General features: G+C 37.6%; 1 pseudogene; it reads left to right on the top strand.

The window, feature by feature from the left end:
• LOC127096511 (uncharacterized) overlaps window positions 1-24,638 on the top strand; it is a 98,437-nt pseudogene that overhangs the window by 65,035 nt on the left and 8,764 nt on the right.

Raw genomic sequence — 24,638 nt, 5'->3', positions numbered from 1 at the left:
ATAGATTTGGATTTAGGGGAAACGAACATGATAGGGAGAAAGAGGGGAGTGAACTAAGGAGTATGATATAAGGTTCGTGGTGTTTGGCACTCTGCCGCCGCCGGAGCTGATTTCCGGCGTGGCGGAGCTAAGGAACTCTGGCCAAAGTTATTTTAAGGTGAAACACATTGATCTGAACACGTGAGGTTAAAGTGACCACACTACTGAACCATTACCCTCTCTTTTGGTCTTGTAATGTGGTTTGGGCCACAAGCCCATGGAAGCTCTTTTCACACCCTTCTTATATGTTGAACCCCCTTAATTCCTGTTTGAACATCCCCCTGAATCTTGCTGAAGCATGTTGGGCTTAGGACCTAGAGCCCAAACAGGAATTTCACATTTAACACTTATATCCTATGTTGCACCTTTGATTTCGTGTTAAACCTCCCTCTATCGAATCTACTTCATAGCTTTGGGCTTATATTCCCAAGCCCATTTTGAATTCTCCAATACACCATATAGTTCAGGCCTGCACCCCTGCCTCCATTGTTTTCTTCTTTTTCTTTAGTTTTGTTTTTGTTTTCTTTTAATATCATTTTTGGTTTTTTAATACATCTTAATACTTGTTTCACATGTTATTTTGTATGAAAAAATACTTTGAAAAATCATGTTAATACTTAGATTTTTTAGGTTTTATTTATTTTTTCCATTAAATTCATGCCTTGAAAAAATAATAAAAATGACCATATTGCATTGTTTAGAATTTAATCACTAATTTTTAGGATTAATTTTCTAAGTAGATTTTAGAAAATTTAACCATGTTCCCTTGGATTCTAGGTTAATTTTAGAAAATTGAAGCTCGTTGATACTTTGATTCCTGCATGTTTTGGGCTTAGAAATCATTATGTCTGCTTTACAACTAGATCTCACCCCTGATTAATTAAGTTGACAAAAGTCTTATTTGATCAACTATATCCTTTAACATATGCATGTCCCCTCTTTCTATTCAAGTGATAAAAAGTCTCTTGATCATTTGACAAGACTAGTCCCCCGTATTGGAGTTGCATTGGATCTTTCAAGACAAATACAACTCAAGACTTCATATTCAAATCAAAACACATCAAACAAAATACTGCAAATAACTTAGAGATTGGATTATTGTTCAAGCACAACAAATGTTCTTCTTCAACACTTGCCAGTTGTGATGCAAATTGCGTTCCACGAGCCTTAAGTAGTAGAGAAAGAATGAGAGAGAGTATTCTTATCCTCATTCTGAATATCTTTGGATACGGGACATATTACCCAATTTTTCAAAGTATTAACCTCTAATCATAGAGTTTACTGTAATTTAAATCAGATAATTGATAAGTTCTCTTCCCCTCGGGCATTGCAGACAGACTGCGCATCAAGGAACAAACCGTTGTTGGATCCTCACCTTTTCTTTTCCTTGTTCATTAAGACTAAAATAATTTTTGCAAATAAACTCAAAAACACTTAAAAATATGATTTGAATTGTGCCCACGATCCCTAAGAAGTGGAGAAGGAATGAGAGGGAGTATTCTTATCCTCATTCTGAATATATTTGGATATGAGACGAATGACTCAGTTGTTCAAAGTATTCACCTTCATTCATAGACTTTAGCACAATTTAAATAAAGACAATCTTTTCAAAATCTAAAATTAATCACAACTCATCAAATCCAATTTTTCGCCTTAGGGTCTTCTAAAAACCTTTTCAAAAAGAACATGTTGTTTTTGTTCTACTGCAACACAAACAACGCTTAAGCCTCCCATGTAAGAGCATATAAATTACGTTTAACTGCTAGAATGTGATTCAAGCATATCCATTCTACCACAAATATTTATTTTAACTCAAAAATAAAACAAAAGTTATCCCTTGTCCCGATTATTATCCCCAATTAAGTTAGTCAACCATAAAAATGACCTTGAATTAATCCTAAAATCATCCCAACAGTCAACCTTAATTTCCTAACTATTATTCCTTTAACTTTATATTCACTCCCTTAGATTATTGATTATAAATAAATAACTTCTAAATTGTCATTCTAATAAAAAAACCTAATTATATTCATTATCTTAATTGGCATATTTTAATTAATTAAACTAAATTATGATCCTAATTAATAAATAGTTAAAATTATAATTAAAATTAGTAAACAAGTTAGGGGTGTGAACTAAGTTAAACTAGTAATGGCTTGCTAATTGGAGGGTGTGAATAGAAATGGCAGAAAGGCCCATTACTTTCTTAGGCCCACGTTTGAGAGAGTACACCAAAGGAGAGAGTCAATGTTTGACTCTCTCTAGACCTCTTAATCTTGATCAGAGGGAGGTCATTGCATCTGATCCATGCTCTTGATCTGAAGGACTAGTCAAGGTATGAGGTGTGAGAGGTTATAATGAAGAGTCAACGAGGACTCGTGGTGCATGCGTGTCTACAATGTATGGGTTTAGTCAGCAACTCAATTGGTTGAATGGAGCCACGGTGGCGGCTGACCTAGGAGGTATATAAGTGCCACTCATTCAGAAATGCTTCATTTTCCCTTTCTACTCTTTCTCTTCCCTCCTTTCTCTTTATCCTCTCCTTCTATTCTTTCTGATCACCCTCCAACCATCACCCCCAAAATCACCGCCTTCATCAAGAACATGATGATCTTCTACCCATAACCAAGAACAAACCCAGAAACCAATATACCCACCTTTTGATACCACCGTAAGCCTCATGTCTCTAGTTGAAGTCCAATCAGGATCTTCAACCGGTGTTCATCTGGGTGATGAACACCTACCCATAACCCTTTAGACCTAATAACCCAAACCCTAGACCCGAAAACCCTAACCCTCCAACTCATAACACTAAGAACCTTAACACAAGTTAGATGAACCTTAATCCTACATGAACAAACCCTAACCCTAACCATAACCTCCAACCTCTAACCTAAATCTTCATCATGTTCATCATGATGAAGATGAACTTCATCTTCAACCTCCGACCTTCATCCTCCAAACCCTAAACCTACCCAAAACTACCTTAAACTACCCAGATCAACCTCAAACCCAAAACATAAATTGGTTCTCCTTGAGCTCAAATCATAATCCTAAACACATAAATCAAACCACAAATTCAAACCTTAAACCCTAGATTCGCCATTGTAACCCCTAAATCGAAACCCTCTTAAACCCCAATCACACTGAAACAAACATGAATGTCATCAAGTCACATCAAACACAAAATATAATCAATTCATAAAACTTCAACCTAATTACAACTCAAGTAAGAAAATTATTAGACACAACAGATATGGATAGAAGGTGAGTAGAGCACCAACCTACGGAGATGGGGCCTTCTTCGGTCAAAAGGTAACTCTTAATTCTTTTCTTTTCTTTTTTGATTGTCGTTTTCTCCTTTCTCTATATTTTTCTTTTCTTTCTGGTACGAGATACTGTTGGATTGGGATGGTGGCTAAGATCATAAAAAGTAGGGTTTCAATGTGAAATCATAATCTATATTTGATTTGAGCTTTGGTGAGGGATTGGAATTGTAGAAGAATCAACTTCTAGTTTTTTTCCATCATGTTCATCTTAATTCACCTTGTATTTATAGATTAATATTAGGTCTTAGGTTTTTAATTTGATTGATTATTTTAGGGAGTTTTTCATTTGATTGATATGTAACTTGATTCATATTTGATTGTAATTCTGGTTGTTTTTAAGATTTGATTTAAAAATAGAATTTGGTCTTGAGATTTGATGTATTGAGAATGATTTTAATGTAAAAATTCGTTTGTTTGAATGTATCTGTAAGAAAATAAAGTTTTAATTCACTGCATTTGATCCGTTTTGGTTTTACCATGTGCAAGATTTAGGGTTTCTATTGTGGGGATGTTTGGGGTGAACATGGGTCATATTTGACTTAGTTCAGATGGTTGACCTGGGTCTTACCTGATCCAGTTAGAACTTGGGTCATCCACTTGACCCGAATTGGAGGTCAGATTAGGCTAGATCCATTCTAACTTTTAGACAGAAGGCCCAATAAACAACAATAACGGGAAATAAAGAAAATAAGTAATCCAATTAATATTATTATCTTTTGTTAAATTCTAATGATAACATTAATAATAATAATCCAGTGTTAATAATATTCTTAATAAGAATATTAATACTCTTAGAAATAATATTAATAATAATAAATCTTAGTAATAGAACCTAATACCCTAAGTAATGGCTTAAATAATAACAATAATACTAATTAATTAATAATGATACTAATTAATCTTTTTTTAACTATTTTTCTCTAATAAATTATTTTTAACTATAATTTTTTTTAAATAAAACTATAAATGATATTTCTAGAGCTATGTTTATAAAACGACCAAATCAAAATATTTTAATTTAACAAAATAAAATTATCCAATAAAATCTAAAATCAACTCCTAAAAAGTTAGAATGCCCCCCTTTTACTTTTTAAGTCATTGGGGATATCATGTGGCTTATATGGTTTCTGAATATGTTAGTGTTAGCTGAAAATAAAAAGAAAAGGTGGTCAAAATTTGGGATACAACAATTGCTCCTATTTAATCAACTTTAATCTGGGAAGATGATGATAGTGAGCCTTCGTCTTCTTGGGGAGGAGATGATTAAATATAGAGAGGGACCCTAATTTTAACCGCGAAGTTAGTAAATCATGGGAATGAGCAAGGATTAAACAATCATTAATGCTCTATTAATACCCAAACTAAATTTTAATGGAATCCTGTTAATACCCTTGAAAGAACCCTAGTGATACCCTGTTGATTAGTTTCAGTCCATCAGGGTGAAACTTCCATATGATTCCCATGATCATCCGATCATTCTACGAAAATTGGGTATGATTCTGATGATCCTAACAGTCATTTTTTGATAAAACCTTTGTGGGACTTCATTGATATCTTGATCACTCTCGGTGAAGCTCCCGATGAAACCCCTGATGAAGCCTCTGGTGCAACTCTGGATGGAACCTCTGGTGAAACCCCTTTTAATCAGTTCCAACCCCTCTGGGTGAAACTTGCCTATGATTTATGATCATCTGATCATTTTTATGGGAATCGTGTATGACTTTAGTGATACACTAATTACTCCTTATGGAACCTCCTTGGTAGAACCCCATTGATATAACCCAATGATACTTCTGATAAAACCCTAGTGTATTTGATGGAACATATTCCGTGTGTGGGATAAGTTAAAAAGCTAGAGATGTGAAAGGTGAATAACTTCTTGCTGATTACTAACAGTCATTTAGGATGACCGACTGTCAGATAGGTTCCCTTGAAGACCCACGGTGAATGAGCTTACTGGGGAAGTCATTTATTGAAAAGTTGCTTTGTGGAAAAGTTAGTTACTTGGGAAAGCCAATAAGCATTCCTACTTGGTTTGTGTACTAGTATAGCTAGGGATTAGACCTCTAAGAGTGGTCATAAATCCTACGTTATGTATGCATGCTCATATGTATGCATGTTTTGAATTGTTGTATATGTTTTATGTATGATGCAATATTTGGTCAATTACATATTTTCTGATATGTGTATGCCATGCGTGTCCTTGTGGGGACCGGTGTCTTTGTGACATTCCGACTCTCTAACCCCTTGAGATTTTGATATGTCCATGGACTAGGCTATGATACTTTTGTTGTTTGGGACTATGACATATGATTTGAAGGGAAGATATTTTTGTGTTAGTTAAGTTACGATTATTGATTTATGGACCATGTGCCTTGCTCGAGATATAGTAGTGGAAGACTACGATCCCTTTGATGTTTCGAGATCAAAGCAAAATATGTTTTTGAAAGCTTTTTATTATACCCATGTTTTAATGCATTATCCAAAAATAATCTACATTTTGTAATCAAGCAGGAAGAATTAATAGAAACAAGATTTGAAGAAACAAAAGCTTTATTCATTGAAATTGTCCCGTAAATAGGCGATAATACATAAGGAAGTAATTCCTCTAAGAGGAGATTACTGAAAACTAGTAAAAAAATGAAAATGGCAATGAAAACATATTTATTTATTTCCCTATTGAACTCAACACATGCTACTATCCTTATGTCTTCAAGGTCACAATACTTTGCTTCTGACGACGAGGATTAGATTGATTGCCCCCATCTGAATTCCTATTGTAGCATGACTCCAATTATGCAACCACATGCCTTTTGGATATCCCTAATTTTTGCCTGGACCACTTTCTTCGAGTCTTATTCCACCAGGATGATATAGCTTATTTTGCCTAAGCCGCCCTTTTGGGTTTTCGACTTATCAGGTTTTGTTTTATACAAGTCCCTAATCTTTGCCTTGATTTCTCTTTCAAGATTTTAATCCACGAGACGCCTTAACTTTTTCCTAAGTCTCCCTTTAGGTTTTTCGACTTAGCGGGCTTTTTATCCTCTTTTTATAGGCATAGTATTTTTTGATTGCGTCGAAGTTCACAGGTCGTGGCAACTCCGCTCCATCCATAGTTGTGAGAATTAAGACTTCGGCAGAGAAGGTCTTCTTCATGACATTTGGACCTTCATAGTTCGGGGTCCATTTTCCACGGAGATTTTTATGGATGGGTAATATTTTTATGAGCACTATGTCACTTTCTTCGAATAGTCGAGGATGAACTTTCTTATCGAACGCCTTTTTAAGCCTTTGTTGATAAAGTTGCTTGTGACATACTGCAGCCATGTGCTTCTCTTATATGAGGTTTAATTGATTGAACCTGGTTTGTACCCATTATGCCTCGTATAGTTTAGTACCCATGAATACTCTTAAAGAGGGGATCTCAACTTCGATAGGGAGTACTAATTCGGTACTATATACGAAAGAGAAATGAGTTGCTCCTTTCGAAGTGCGAATTGAAGTTCTATAGCCATGTAGTGCAAATGGAAGCATATCATGCTAGTCTTTATAGGTTTTTACCATCTTCTGGATAATCTTTTTGATGTTCTCGTTGGTCATTTCTACTGCGTCGTTCATCTTTGGTCGATAGGGTGACAAGTTATGGTGTTCAATTTTGAAACTCTCGCATGACTCATACATCACTTTGTTGTTTAAATTTAACCCATTATCCATGATAATTTTGTTAGGAACCCCGTAGCAACAAATGATCTCCTTTTTGATGAACAACGCTATTACTTGCCTCATCACGTTGGTGTAAAAAGTTGTTTCTACCTACTTGGTGAAGTAATCGATAGCAACTAGAATAAAATAATGTTCATTTACAGCTTTTGGCTCGATCATCCCGATTATGTATATACCTTACATAGAGAAAGGCCATGAGCAGTCAAGACATTCAAGAGAGTAGGTGACACATTTACTTTATCTACACATGTACTTTATCCACATAGATCTAGCACTTGTGACATTTCCTGACGTATTTGAAACAATTAGTCTCCATAGTCAACCAGTAATATCCCGCTCTGAGAATTTTCTTAGCCATGGAATATCCATTGGCATGAGTGCCAAAGGTTCCCTCGTGAATCTCCTTGATGAGGATGTTTGCTTCGTATCCATCCAAACATAAGAGTAAAACCATGTTATGATTCCTTTTGTAAAGTACATCCCCATTAAGGAAGAATTGGGAGGCCAATCTTCTAAGTGTCTTCTTGTCTACGCTAGAGGCATTTGCAGGATACTCCTGCTTCTAAAGGAATTGTTTGATGTCGTGAAATCATAATTTACTATCAACTTCTACCTCTACGACCATGTAGTAGGCAAGCTCATCCAAATGGTGAATTCTTATAGCTGGTGTTTCTTTTGACCATTTGACCTTGAACATGGATGACAAAGTGGCAAAGGCATCAGCTAGTTGATTCTCCCCCCGAGGAATATAGTGGAAGGTAATCCCGTTAAAGCAGGTGATCATATTTTAGGTGTGGTCTCGGTATCATATCAACTTAGAATTATGGGTCCCCTATTCTCCCTTCATTTGATTGATGACGATGACTGAATCTCCATATACTTCTACGATCTTGATTCTCAGGTCAATGGCTTGTCAATCCCTATGATACACATCTCATATTCTTCCATGTTATTAGTATAAGTAAATCATAACATAGTCGTGAAGGGAATATGGTACCCTGTTAGGGAGGTTATGACATCTCTAATTCCATGTTTGGTTGCGTTTGAAGCACCATCGAACACTAACTTCCATCGTACATACTGGATGTCGTACTCTGTTAGTAGCATCTGCTATCGGCCTATTCTCCCAATTACTGCCAACTTTTCAAATATATATTTGATATGATCCATTCTAGATATCAATATAGTAGTATGACATACCATGTATTGTCTCAAACGTCGAGCGGCCCAGACTATAGCACGTCAAGTTTTCTCCACGAGCGAATATCGGGATTCACAATCGGTAAATTTATTGCTTAGGTAATAGATTGTATGCTCATTTCTTCTGGTCTCATCTTGTGGCCCCAATACACATCCCATAGAATTGACAAGTACCGTTAGTACATTACAAGTGGTCTTCCTGGATCTAGTGGCACCAATATAGGTGGTTCTTATAAATATTATTTGATTTTATCAAAGGCCTTTTGACACCCTTCATTCCATTCGATGGCTTGATTTTTCCCGAGCAACTTAAAGACTGGTTCACACGTGGCTGTAAGATGTGAGATAAACCTAGCGATGTAATTCAATCTCCCTAGGAATCCACGAACCTCTTTTTTTTATTCTTGGAGCTAGCATATCTTGGATGGATTTTACTTTGTCAAAATTAACTTCAATTCCCCTCTGATTGACTATGAACCCCAATAACTTTCCAGAGCTGACCCTGAAAGTGCACTTTGCTGGATTAAGATGTAACTTGAACTTACTTAAACGATCAAACAACTTTTGTAGATTGATTATGTGATCCTCTTTAGTTTGTGATTTGACAATCATATCACTGACATAAACCTCTATTTCTTTGTGGATCATATCATGGAATAAAGTCACCATTGCCTTTTGATATGTTGGCCCATCGTTTTTCAATCCGAAAGGCATTACCTTATAACAGAAGATGCCTTAAGGAGTGACAAATATGGTTTTCTCCATGTCTGTGGGATCCATCTTTATCTGGTTATAACCAAAGAATCCATCCATGAATGAGAAGACTAAGAACTAAGTGGTGTTATCTACCAGTACATCAATGTGCGATAGTGGAAAGTTGTCTTTAGGACTTGCTCTATTCAAATCCCAATAATCCACACATATTTTGACCTTACCATCATTCTTCGGAACCGACGCGATGTTAGCTACCCATTATGGGTATTTTGCAACGGCTAAGAACCTTACATCGAGCTGCTTTCTGACCTCTTCCCTAATCTTGAGAGGCATGTCTGGTCTGGTTCTTCTAAATTTTTGCTTAACTGCAGGACACTCTAGTTTGAGCGGTAGCTTGTGTATGACGAATTCCGTGTCTAGCCATGGCTTATCTTGGTTACGACTAAGCAAACATATATGTGTATTCATGTAGGAGCTCGACCAACCTTTTCTTAATTTCATATTTTAAGGAAGTGTCAACCTTAACCTCTTTCTTGCTTTCTTCAGTTCCTAGATTTACCACATCCATTGGTTCTTTGTGAGGTTAAATTTCTTTGTCCTTTTGCTTTAATAATCTTGCTAATTCTTCAGGTAGTTCATAATCATCCTCATCACCTTCTTCCGCTTGGTTAATTGGGAATTCAAAGTTGTAAGGGATTATAAATGTGTCATTCTTAATAGGTTCATTCATTAATCTGCATGGGGAAGATTTTTGTTTATTATCATCTTTTGTATTGAGAGGGATGAGTGTGTATGAAAATATATTTTCATTTTTGAAAGACTTGAAATGAAATAAAGGAGATCTTAATTGAAAACAAAATGCAATTTATTGATAAATAGGTCAATGAAACAAAGGGGGCCCATACAAAGCTTGCATGTTTGCTTTCGGCAGAGCAAATGACTTATTATTATTAAAAAACAGTAAATTACTTTGAACTAGAAATCATCTTCGGAATCTTGATGGCCTTCTAATTGTTGAGAGTTATATTTGGTGAGCAGTGACACACCAAGTTGGGTATCCCTTCTTCTCCTTCAACCACAACCACGTGATCTTCACCTATGTAGCATGCATTATGGAAAGTCTCTTAAAGTGTCACGAGCTTCTTCTGATTGGTCTTCTAAAATCCTTTATTGGCTAGTTTGTGACCCATGCCAAACTGATCCTTCTTTTCAAGTATCTCCGACAGCTTGTCCTATCCCAGTGTATCTCTACCCTTGGTCAATTTTGACGTCTTCTCCCATATTGATTTTTCTCTTATTCGAATGACTGTTGCAATCTCCAAAGCTTGAAAAGGTATTTCTAATGTTTCGCCATCCACTTCTACGTATCTAAACGATAATAGATGACTAACAAACATGTTTTCCTTTCCTTCGACGATTATTAGTTTATCATCAATTATGAATTTCAACCTATGGTGCAGGGTTGAGGTGACGACTCATACGACATGGATCCAAGGTCATTCTATAAGGTACCCGTAAGATGGATTGATGTCCATCACCTGAAAGATGACCATAAATGTATCGGGTCCTATAGTTATTGGTAAATAAACTTCACCAACTACCATCCTCTTTGAACCATCGAAAGCCTTGACCACCAAAGTACTAGCCTTCATGGAAGTTCTTACGTTATTCAGCTTCCCCAAAGTGTTCTCAGGCATGACATTTAGAGATGAGACATTGTCCACTAATACCCTTGATAGGAGACTGTCCTGGAACTTAACTGATATATGTAAGGCCTTGTTATGAGCACATCCTTATGGTGGTAATTCATCATTATTAAACCCTCAAATAGCTGTTAGCAATGATATTAGCCATTACATTGTCAAATTGACTTACTGTTATGTCATGGGTGACATGTGCTTCATTTAATATCTTCAACAAAGCTTCTCTATAAGCTTTAGAACTTTGCAAAAGAGACAATATAGAGATTTTATAGGGTGACTGGTTCAGCTGATCTACCACTTTGTAGTCACTTTTCCTAATAAGCCTTAAAAATCCATCGACTTTGAATTTACAACCTATTTCCATTTCGAACTCTCAGACGTCTTTCCGTTTTGTTGTCGTTCAAGAATGAAAACTCTTCCACTTCGAGTCATAACCCATATGTCAATAATATTAGTGGATGTCGGTTCTAGCACTATATGCTTTTCTCCTACATATATTGTGGCGTTATAATTCCAAGGTACAAACTTAGTAGTTTCGAACGGGAACAATGCAGGAACATGGAAGACGATAGGGTCCTCTGACTTTGCTGGTATATGGAATGGAATTTGGATTTGTATTGGGACTGGTATTTGTATTGATGTCTGAGAAGACATTGTAACCGATATTGGAACTGGAACTGACACTCTTATTTGTTGATAAGGGATCTCAAAAGGTGTGTCCCCCTGAGATTCTATAGCTAATACATATTTTACCTTCTTTGTGTAAGCAATTTGGACCAAACCTTGATCAATCATTTGTTGAAGGCACTTTGGATTGATTAGGCAAATTTTGCAATCAGAACGTAATTCTTCAAAAGCCTTGTAGCCAGTCAACTTCTCTTGTGTCTTTAATATAATGGTCTTTACTTGATCGACCCTTTGGATTAAGATGTCATCTTCTAAACCCTCAATAGCATTGACGGTTGGACCATTATGTCCTGGCATTGGATTACCCTTCACATTTGGACCCTCAAGAGTGAAATAAATGATTTCGATCCAACAAATATTGCACTTTAAACTTGAGTGCCAAACACTTCTCAGTAATATGCCTAGGCGAGTCATCATGAAATTCACACCTAGCATTACCATTGTAGCCACGAAGAGGTGTTGGTGGAGGTGCTAGCGATTTAATCTCTACCAATCCTTTTTTAATTAAGTAAGATAATACCTGAGTATATGTCATAGGTATATGGGGTCGAATTCCTTCCATGGACTTTGTTGATCCCTTCGAGGATACCCATGTTGTTGATTTTGTGGAGGCAGCGCCCTAGGTTGTTATGCTTGAGGCCTAGAGTATGCCTGTTGTGGGAACTGATTAGAATGTTACCATAGTATCTCCTGTTACTATTTTGATTGGCGGACGGTTTTCCAATCTTACCACTCTTCAAGCCATTCTCAATCCTTTCCCCAATTATTATTAGGTCAGCAAATCCGATAGATACCTAACCAATCATATTTTTATAGTAAGGGCCTTGCAGGATGCCATTGAACATGTCCACTAGCTCGTTTTCCAAGAGTAGAGGTTACACGCGATAAGCTAGTTCCATCCATCTTGAGCATATTCCTTGAAGGATTCATTACCCTTTTGAGATAGATTCTAAAGTTGCATGCAGTTAGAAGCCATATCCAAGTTATACTTATATTGCTTTAGGAAGGCATTAGTCAAGTTTTCCTAGGTCTTGATGTGGATTCTCTCAAGTTGCATATACCAATATAAGGATGCCCCACTTAGACTGTCTTGGAAATTTTGCATCACTAATTTCTCATTGTCTGCGTAGACGACCATTTTCCAGACAAACATTTAGAGATGACTCTTAGGGAAGCTAACAACCCTTGTATTTTTGAAACTCCAGTGTTTTTAATTTCGGTGGTTGATCACAATGAATCACACCGCATTTTTGACTCGGATTTCACATGTTTATTAGGGCTTTATTATCATTTTACTTGTGTTATGCTCTCTTTTATGCTGTTTTCAGGTATTTAGCTCTTTCGAGACCTTTTTAGAAGAAACAAAGCAAAAAGACCAAAAGTTAGGGTTTTTCGACAAATATTGTACACATGGCGTTATGCATGGCGACCGCTATAGGATAAGCCATGACACATCAGCCCTCAACCAGGAGGAAACCGCCAAGATCCCATGAACTTTCCCATTCACACACATGGCGAGCACCATGAAGGGGTGACGGACGCCACCTTTGCATCTCATGTTCCCACTAAGGAGAAGTTGAAGGGCATCATGGTCTTTGCATGCTGCTGAGTTCCTCTATAAATAGGCCGTTCTAGTTCATTTCCAAATCATCCAACTTAGTTTACAACACTAAGACTATATTATCATTTGTAAAAGCGATAATCTGTCACATCGAAGGGTTATCATACCGTAGTGTAATTGAGTTGGAGCACTTTGATTTTGCTGTCGTCTTTATCTTCAAAGTCAAAGGTTTATTTTCCTTGTACCAGATTTAAAGCCTCCGTTTGGAGCAGGTTCTAATTTAATTTGTTTTATTTATTTTACTTGTCATGCTTTACTTTATTTAATTTCTTGCCACACTTTACTTTATTTAATTTCTTGTCATGCTTTACTTTATTTAATTCCTTGTCATTGTCTTTACATTATTTAACTTTCTCGTTGTTATCTTTATTGCTCGTTTTAATCGTTTTACACGCTTTACTTGTTCTTCACGCCTTATATTCTAAACTTCTTTTCATCATGTTCAACATCGTTGTATTTGTTTTTATTACCATTTCTGGGTAAATCTTTCAAAGGTTAGAATGTAAGGATCGCTGTTAAAGAGATGTTTCACATATTAAATCTGTAGAAATGCTTTAAAGGCTGTTTTGATTTTTGATTCGAGTTTTCTGAAACAAACTTGGTTAGTTTTAACTACTCAAGGAGTGCGAAAGCACCCTGGCTTAGTTAACTAGGAATTTTTATCACTTTAAGGAAAAATGATTTTTGAAACTGTTTTCAGACGCGTTGATAGATTTAAAATCGGGAAACTCATTGGGTAAACTTTCCAAATCAAAATCACTTTTCAACTAAGTTTACGAGTCTTATTTCTTAAGAATAAGTTTACTACTTTAGCGTTCTGCGCACCTTTTATAAGTGACAATAAAAGGCCTTAATTTAAGGGTAAACTCGGTTCTGAATACGCGAAAGCGACAATTCCTGTTAAATGGATTCTTTTCAAGAGTAAAAAATATTGCCCCCTAAGTAGTTCTATTTAGACAATTGAAACATCGTTTAACTGACGTGAATTACATTCAAGCCTATCTTTATCTGCACTGTATTTATCATTTCCTTTATTTACCGTTTTTTTATGACATCAATATCTCTTTTGTACCGCCTTAGATAAACATCATAACAGTAGTAATCGATAGATTGACGATTTGGTCTTTGTGGGATCGATATTCTTTTATATTACTCTGACGTGATTCCTGCACTTGCGAATAGAGCGATCAAGTTTTTGGCGCCGTTGTCGGGGACCAACTTCGTCAAATTTCGTACCCTGCTGTTACACCATCTAGACTAAGGCATTATTAGCCGGTAAATACGAAGAACCCGTAGTACCGGAAATTTAGTAGATCCTTTAGCGGAACCCGAACGTTACACTCGTACACGCCTCTTACTCGTCCGAATTAAGAAAGCTATGGCCAAGAATCGCGACCAGAGACTTCTTAAGGAATTTGCCCAACCCTCTGACGAGGAACCTAGTTCTAGTATAGTAAACCCCCTCATTCCTGCCAACAATTTCGAACTAAAACCATCTTTACTGCAATTAGTGCAACATAACCAATTCGTGGGTCTCGCTACTGAGAACCCAAATCAACATTTAAAAATCTTTATCCAACTGGCCGACACCTTTAAATCCAACAGTGTTTCACCTGATGCAATTTGTTTAAGATTATTTCCTTTCTCCCTCAGAGATAGAGCATGTTCATGGTTGGATTCACTTCCAGCTAACTCAATAACTACCTAGGAAGACCTTAGAAGAGTATTCCTTGCTAGATATTTTCCCCCTAGTAAGACCACTGTTCTTCGAATCACTTTTTGAAGCTTGGGAGAGATACAAGGAGCTGTTAAGAGTCTGTCCACACCATGGCCTAGAACAATGGTTGATCGTTCATACCTTCTACAATGGACTCCATTATAACACAAAGATGAGCATCGACGCTGCCGCTGGTGGCGCGTTGATGAACAAACCTTACCCTGAAGCTTGTGAACTAATTGAGGATATGGCCCAAAACCATTACCAATGGGGAACTGAACGAGCATCAGTAGAGAAAAAGGATACCCAAAGTGGAATACATGAGATAAGCTCTATGGACATGATGCAGGCGAAAATGGACGCTTTAGCCCTTAAGGTCGAATATATTTCTACAAACTCAAACACCGCAGCGGTAGTCCACACATAGTGTGAACTTTGTGGACCTAAAGGACACAAATCGGTGAAATGTAACCTTTTGAACGACCTGAACACTGACCAAGTGAGTTACGCCCAAGGTAACCCATTTTCAAACACCTACAACCCTGGATGGAAGAATCACCCGAATTTTTCCTATAAAAACCAGAACCTTATCCAAAATTATACACCTTAAAGACCACAAGGTTATCCAGCCCAAAAACCAAATCAACCTATACAAGCTGTGCCCCAGAAGTTTAACCTTGAGAAGATCATGGAGAACTTTATATCAGGCCAGACTCAGCAAAACAAAGAATTCCTAAACCAGAACATTCACGTAAACGAACTGATAACGCAATTAGGGACCAAGGTTGATCAGATAATCACTCACAACAAGATGCTTGAAACCCAGATCTCACAGGTAACACAAAACCAAGCCCCGCAAACTACACCTGGAGGACAATTCCCTGGACAACCTCAACTCAACCCTCGAGGGCAAGCTAACGCTATCTTATTACGAAGTGGGACCGCTTACGAAGGGCCTCATAACCCAGCAATGAGTGAGTTCAAAGCTTCTAAAGAAAATATACCTACAACTCAAGGAGAAGAACCAGTGGAACCCGAGAAACAAACCGACCAAGAAGGAGAAGCCAAGGATAAAACTTACAAACCACACCCCCTGTACAAACCACCAATCCCATATCCGCAAAGACTTAAACAAACCAAAATCGATAACCAATACCAAAAGTTTATAAAAGTAATAGAGAAGCTTCATGTAGAGATTCCTTTCACCGAAGCCATCACCCAAATTCCATCTTACGCCAAATTTCTCAAAGACATCTTAACCAACAAGCGTAGGCTTGACGATTCCAAACCCTTGGAATGCAACTTTATTTCCGAGAATGAACTTGCTAAGAAGGAGAAAGACCCTGGGAGTTTTTCTATACCTTGCATTTTAGAGAGTCATGTGATCGACAAAGCTTTTCTAGACTTAGGCGCTAGTGTGAGTTTAATGCCCTTAGTTGTGTGTAAAAGGTTAAACTTAGGAGAATTACAACCAACTAAGATGTCCCTTCAATTAGCCGACATGTCTGTTAAGTATCCTGTAGGCATTTTAGAAGACATCCCAGTTAGGATCGGTCAACTTTATATCCCGACAGACTTTATGGTCATGGATATCAAGGAAGACGACAATATCCCTATCCTTTTAAGTAGACCATTTTTATCAATAACATGAGCTATAATAGTGTTAAAAGAGGAAAATTAACCTTCGAAGTAGGAGATGAAAAGATAAAGTTTATTCTTTTAAAGTTCCTGATGGCACCAATCATAGGAGACGCATGTTACGCGATTGATATCATAGATGAATGCATAAGGGAACTTGATCAAGAAGGACCTATGATCAAACCATTTTCAAACCCGAATGAAAAGGATGACGAGCTAGAGGAAAAGGAACCTCACACTAATGAATGTTTGGACCTTACTCCAGACCTTTCACCTAACTCTTAAAAACCAGCTCAAGAACTTAAGGAATTGCCCAAGAACCTAAGATATGAGTTTTTGGATAAAGAAATGAACCGCCCAGCAACAGTTAGTGCCACCTTAAACCAAGACGAGACAAATCGACTCTTGAATGTTTTAAGAAGATACCCCTCTGCCTTAGGATACAACATCTCTGATTTAAAAGGTATTAGCCCATTCGTGTGTATGCACATGATCTCGCTAGAGGAGGATTCAAAACCTTCCAGAGAACATCAGAGAAGAATCAACCCTATAATGAGTGAGGTGGTAAAGAGGAAGTCCTTAAATTGCTAGAAGCTGGTATAATCTATCAAATCTCTGATAGTAAATGGGTAAGTCCTGTACATGTGGTACCCAAAAAGGGAGGCATCACAGTCGTGTAGAACGAGAAGGGCGAGCATGTGGCTAAACGTATAGAAGGCGGATGACGTATGTGCATAGACTATAGGAAACTCAATAAGGAAACTAGGAAAGACCATTTCCCCCTTCCATTCATAGATCAAATGCTTGATCGTGTTGCCATACACTCTTACTTTTGTTATCTGGATGGATATTCTGGATTTTTCCAAATACCCATACACCCCAAAGATCAAGAGAAAACAACCTTCACTTGTCCTTACAGAACGTTTGCTTACAGACGAATGTCGTTTGGACTCTGTAATGCGCCAGCTACTTTCCAACATTGTATGATATCAATCTTCGCAGATTATCTCGACGAAATTATGGAAATATTTATGGATGATTTCTCGGTATGTGGGTTCGAATTTGAGAGTTGCCTCATTAATCTTGAGAAAATCCTAGAGAGATGCGTAGAAGTTAACCTTGTGTTAAACTGGGAGAAGGGCCACTTTATGGTTAAAGAAGACATAGTGTTAGGACATATAATATCTGAAAGAGGCATTGAGGTCGACAAAGCAAAGATACAAGTGATAGAAAACCTTAACCCTCCTAAGACAGTTAGAGAAGTCCGTAGTTTTCTTAGACACGCCGGTTTCTACCGACACTTCATCAAAGATTTCTCTAAAATATCAAAACCCCTGACCGGCCTTCTGATGAAAGACGTTGAATTCATTTTCAATGAAAAATGTGTCAAAGCCTTTAATCATTTAAAACAAGCAATAATTTCAGCACCCATTTTACAAACTCCAGATTGGACTCAACCCTTTGAAATAATGTGTGATGCTAGCGATTTTGCTATAGGAGCTGTTTTACGACAAAGAAAAGATAAGAAATTACATGTAATATATTATGCTAGTAGAACCCTAGATGCCGCTCAAGTAAATTATACAACAACAAAGAAGGAACTCCTAGTTGTAGTTTTTGCAATTGATAAATTTATGTCTTATCTTGTCGGATCTAAGATTATAGTCTATACAGACCATGCAACTATCCGTTACCTTCTAAGCAAAAAGGATGTGAAACCAAGGTTACTCAGATGGATCCTTTTGCTACAATAGTTCGACTTAGATATTCGAGACAAAAAGGGAACAAAAAACGTAGTTGTTGACCATCTTTCCAGACTAGAGCATTTGAAGCCAGACCGTTTACCTATAAATGATGATTTTACCTATGACAGATTGATAGCTAAGTTAGATATCGTTCCCCTTGAACTTGATAGAGACAACTTTGGGGCAGTTTCAGAAATTAGCAGAGTACCATGGTACGCTGATTTTGTGAATTATCTAGTCGCTGATATCATACCACCTGACCTCAATTATCAACAAAAGAAGAAGTTCTTTAAAGACGTAAGACATTTCTATTGGGACGAACCACTCCTTTTTAAAAGAGTAACATATAATATCTTTCGACGTTGCGTCCTAGAAGAAGAAGTCATAAATATCATAGAGCATTGTCACTCTTAACCTTATGGTGGACATTCAAGCACATCCAAGACATACGCTAAGATCCTTCAAGCTGGTCTTTATTGGCCAACACTATGGTGTGATGTCCATACTTATATTGTCCTATGTGACCGGTGCCAGCACGCTGGAAACATCTCAAGACGCGACGAAATGCCTTTGAAGAACATCCAAGAAGTGGAATTATTTGATGTTTGGGGTATTGATTCCATGGGACCTTTTCCATCTTCGATGGGAAATAAGTATATTTTGGTAGCCGTCAACTATGTGTCCAAATGGATAGAAGTTATAGCCGCACCCACCAACGACACAAGAGTAGTCATCAAGATGTTTAAAAACAATATTTTCCCCAGATTTGGAGTGCCACGACTTGTCATAAGTGATGGTGGATCACATTTTATATCCAGGATATTCGATAAACTCTTAAGAAAGTATGGAGTAAAACACAGAGTAGCAACACCATATCATCCCCAGACTAATGGTCAAGTGGAAGTATCAAACAGAGAGATTAAGAGAATCTTGGAAAAAACTGTTTCAATATCCAGAAAAGATTGGTCTGAAAAGCTAACAGAAGCATAATGGGCTTACAGAACTGCTTACAAAACCCTTATTAGAACTACACCATACCAGTTAGTCTATGGAAAGTCATGCCACTTGCCTTTTGAACTTAAGCACAAAGCATATTGGGCCATCAAGACCCTGAATACGGATTACCTAGCATCTGGCGAGAAGCGAATCCTCGATATCCACAAATTGGAGGAACTCCGCCAGAATGCTTACGAGAATACCATTATATACAAAGAAATAACCAAAGCTTGGCATGACAAAAGGATTGTGAAAAAGTACTTTAATATAAGCGACTCCGTTCTCCTTTTCGATTCCAGATTATGATTTTTTCCAGGTAAGCTGCGTTCGAGATGGACAGGCCCCTTTAAGGTTTCCAAAATCCTAAAATCTGGAGCAGTTGAAATCCGAAACAATTCTTGTAATCCGTTTGTGGTAAATGGACAATGACTGAAGCAATATCAAGGAGGTGACATCCCCACAAAATGCCCTGGCCATACTCTGATCGACCCTCCGGTTCCTACCTCTGATATATAAAGTTCGAATCGTCAAGCTAACGACGTTAAACAAGCGCTGCATGGGAGGCAACCCATGATTTCTTTTCCTTTACTTTACTTTTACTATTTCAATTTATATTTTCATATGTTATAGTTATATATATATATATGTATATATATATATATATATATATATATATATATATATATATATATATATATATATATATATATATATATATATATATATATATATATATATATATATATATATATATATATTTGTTTAGACTAACATTTACAATATTTGCGATTTCAGGTGTCCTCTGTTTTTAACCTAACTTTTCAGGATGGAAAATTTCGACACTATGCTAGTGATCTTTCGTGACCCAGTACATGAGCAACGCTACTCAATGCTTTCCCAGCGTCCAATGCTTCCCACCAGATATCCTGATTCAAGCTGCATGGAAGCATTAGGCATTGAGACTAGTATCAGGCATTTGTGCAATCAATTACAATGGGATGAATATACTGAAGCGATGCACATGACTTACAGGAACCTCACTTTGGAGTTCTTGAGCTCGCTGAACTACGAGCCCTATGTTGGTCACGCTAGTGATGGTGGCTACATTAATTTCAAGTTGTTTGGGACAGAGTACACTTTCAACCACAAGCGTTTCGGTGACTTGCTTGGATTTCAGACTACTTATGATGCCTCATCTGAGCTCCCCATGAGCTATTTCTTGAGCAGAGACGTTGAGAAGTTCTGGAGTGACATTACATGTGGAGGTAGCCCTGACCCTTCCACCCAAATCTCTAACAAGATCCATGATCCTACTTTCATATATTTTCAGATGATTATTGCCCACACCTTCCTGGGGAAAAGTGACACTGATACACATGTAAGTGCTGAAGAGATTTTCTTCATGTACTGTACCACTCAGTCACGCCCAGTAAATTGCGGAGCTTTTCTGATCGAGAGTCTCTATCTCAATGCTCGCTCCACTGTGAGCCCTATACATGTTGGAAGCACGTTGACTCATATAGCCTCCTCCCTAAGACTTGATAGAAGGCTTTTTCACCTAACATCTTACTGCAATTATACTTTGATGGATATTGACTTCCGTCTAGATCGTGGCCTCGTGAGGAGATCTTCTTTTCACTCAAACCAATACATGCTCTTGATTGAGGGTGAGACTATCCACTACTTTAATTTACCAGACCCTCAGGTAACTTGTGTTTATAATCAGGCCAACTGGGCCTATGCCGTAGAAGGCCAATGCGAGACAGTAGATGAGCAGAGAACCCCACCTGAAGCAGAGCATCATCCATCACCTACCAGAATCAAAGTCCTCACCAATAATCCAAATCTTCAGAGTCCAAGCATGCATTATGAGCTTGTTAAGCTTCGTATGGAGATATCCCAGCTCCTCCAGGAGCTCGCTGAAGTTGCTTTGCAGGTCAAAGTATCCGATGCCACACATGCCACTGAAGCCGATATACTGAACAATGAGATCTCCGACCTTAGACACCAGATTGTGGAGCTCCGAGGATCCGAAGTCGAGGAGACTCCATTATTCCTTGAGCATTTATGATATCACCGACCGATAGATGCCGTTTGATTTACGTATTTCCTATTATTTATTATTTATGCTTGTTTTTATTTTTCCTTTTGACTTTATGCTTGCTTTTCCTTTCCTAGGATCTCTTGACCCGTGACTTATTACTAACTATTCATACATATATATATATGCATTATTATTATTATTATTATGTTTTATGTCCATTTTATTTTATTTTATTTTATTTTATTTTACTTTACTGTTTTATTTTATTTTATTTTATTTTGCCAAGCTTAATAAAAAAAACAGCATACCATAGAAACCTATGTACACCCCCCTTCTTGCAAAAATGAATACAAAAAGTTGTGGTCCAAGAAGCAATGAATAAACCCGGCCCAACCAATTCCGAAGCCATGGCGGGCGCCATAAGCCTCATGGCAGACGCCATGAGGTCTGAACATTTAACGGGACAGAATCCCTAATTTTACCATTTTCACCTTCTTCAACCTCTCAAAACTCATTTATCTCCTCCTCCCAACTCCACCAAAGTCCATGAAAAATCCCAACTTCCTTATTTTAACTCCAAGCCATTACCATTTCCAAACTTCACCCATCCATTTCTCCACCAAAAACCCACTAAAATTCCATTTTCACTTCCTTTCCATAAACACCCATTTTTCTCTTCACTCACCATCAATGATTGGAATGTAGTTAAACAACATCATTCTTCACGGAGGAAAACCCGGAGAGCGTCAAAACAAAATTTTACAAAAATTGCAATCACGGAAAATTCTCGCTACCAGGTATGTAGACGAAGATTGTTAGTATACTTTAAGAACATACCACCGTGTTTTTCATATGCTTGATACTTTATGATTACATGATATTTTTACTAATAAAGCACCCACCTATGATAGGTTGACTAGGGAATTTTTGAGTTCCCTAATTTACATTGTTTATCCTGGCACTGCTAGCACGATTGGTACCGTATGTTTTAGAATGTTTAATATTGAATATGAGTACGCTACCGATGCTTTAGCAAGTTTGTTAGGAGTGCCTTACGGAGAGGGTGCCATTTGTGAGACACCCTTAGATGCTAAATGGGCACTCGAAGCATTTACTTTTTGGAATAGATTATCAAATATGGTTGTCACTTCCTTTGAAGGAATTTTAGCTTCCAATATTCATAACCCGACCATCCGTATTTTTTGATATCTTTTGGCATGTATTATTTTCGGTCGGGAGAATTCTAATAAAGTAAATGCTCGCGAGTTGCTATTTTAACAGGGTTGCCTCACTAATCGAATGATCAATCCTGTTCCTTTTATGCTTGCGCATATGTCCGCCATTCTTAAAAAGGGAGGAACCATTTCTTTTGGTGGTTTAATTACTTCTATTGCTAGAGTGTTAAATCTCAACATTGAGTTAGCCACCTTAGAACTACTCCCTCACCGCACCATTAACTTAAATTTTTTGAAGGATATGAAATTATGCAAGGTGCGGCGAGCAGGTGGTTATAACATCATAATCTATGGTGTAGCTATACCCAGTGTTGTCTTACCTTGGTCTCAGTGTACAGATGTTCGACATGCAAGGAACTGGACGTATGATCTCGATGCTCCACCTTTTACCAGTCCTTTGCCACCTAATGTTCCTATGAACGATGGGCAAGGGACCGATGATGAGTATGACCGGCGCGACCAGTCACTTGCTCATGATATTCCTACTGCATCACCTGCACACACCGCACCTTCTTCTTTTGACCATTTTGCAGGTACCGCTTCCAGTTTTTACATCACTGAGGAGATGTAGCGCGAGCACCTGGCTTAAGAGGAAAGGCGTGACTCCCTTTTGAATACCATAAACCAACAATTGACAAATAATATGAGTTTTATGGTAGCCTCCCAACAACGTAGTGAGCAAGCACATCAGACTATCACTGAGTCCTTACTTGCGATCACTAATGAGCAGCATCGACAGTGACAGGCTATTGAGCGTCACTTCGCACTTATTGAGGCCAACCAGGGGTCTCTCTTAGGTCGCTCTAGGCAGCTGCAGGAAGGACTTAGTACTCGTAGCAGGCGTCGTCGACCTAGGCATCCTGACCAGGCCGATGACGGTGACGGTACCGGTGATCACCCATGGTTTTCTCTCTCTCTCTCTCTCTCTCTCTCTCTCTCTCTCTGTCTCTCTCTCTGTCTCTCTCTTTTTCAGGTTACTCCTACCCTATCTCATATCGAAACATTGAGGACAATGTTCGGTTTAAGTGTGGGAGGAGATTTTTATCGCTTTTTATCGCTTTCCTTTATATTTTTAGTATGTTTTGTGTGTTTTAGTTGTTTGGTTTTTCTTTAAATAAATAACATGTGTTTGACGAGTCATCTGTGTAGTGTATTCGTACTTCCCCCATTTCTTTAACCTTACCAAAAAAAAATTGTGAGCAAAGAAAACAGTGTATCTTGAATATTCAGGCTATAAGACAGGTTTATGACGGGATGTAAAAGACTTGGGATTTTTTTTCTTTCTAAAAATCAATATTGTCTTAACACCATAGGCTTCATGATTATAAGAGTCGATTCCGATACCCCATATGATGTGGCCCTAATTTTTGTTCCAAATAAGTCCTTAAGTAGTTTATCCTTGCAGTCAGCCCCGACTTAAGCATGCTCTACGTAGGGGACCGATGAAAATAAGTGAATGATCACAAAAATTCCTGCTTTATTCTCTAGTTGTATGAAAATCTGGGCTAGGTGACTCTCACACGGTCATTTAACCCAGCAAAATAAAGACATTTGTGAAACATGCAGAAGAAAAATAAAAAATATATACAATAATATGCCTATTGTTGGTTGGTTCAAAGGTATCTGGTGCTAAACTTGGTAGGGTGGATTACAATCCAATCCCCTACAACTACAAATTGGGTTAAATAAAGGGTTTACACCAACTTATGTACCAGAGCCCCATGCTTAAGATCATAATCACTAACCGGTCACCTTACTATGAGTATGTACGAATAACGGGCTTAATGTTATTGCACCTGAATGAAAAGTACTTAAAGAAGATGAAAAGAAAGCGTAGGTATGTGTAAGATCCTAATTTTGACCCTAAGATCCCTCATGGCATCATATCATTGCACATTGCATTTGCCTCAAGGATCATAGCATTTTGGCTCCTTTACCCTAGGGTTGGGACTTGCGTGAGTTGGTTTGAGACCACCAAGCATGCTTGAATTTCATATTATTGCTTTTCTTATTTTGTTTACTAGCCAAAAGCACAAAAATATGTCATTAACTTTGTTTGTTTTGAAGCTCAAGCAGTCATGTGATCCAAGGCTCCTAGGAGGCCCCTATGCTCATTGATATGGCCAGATGAAAGTGAAAGCAAGCATGACAATGGTTCCCAAAGCTCTCAATCATCATATATGCATCCCAAGTATCTCAATTTGTCAATTTGATCAAGATAAACCAAAGGGGCTTGAGGATTGTTTC

Source organism: Lathyrus oleraceus, chromosome 6 (assembly GCF_024323335.1).
Source record: "Lathyrus oleraceus cultivar Zhongwan6 chromosome 6, CAAS_Psat_ZW6_1.0, whole genome shotgun sequence".
NCBI classification, from domain to species: domain Eukaryota; kingdom Viridiplantae; phylum Streptophyta; class Magnoliopsida; order Fabales; family Fabaceae; genus Lathyrus; species Lathyrus oleraceus.
This window is presented reverse-complemented; position numbering and strand designations above follow the sequence as displayed.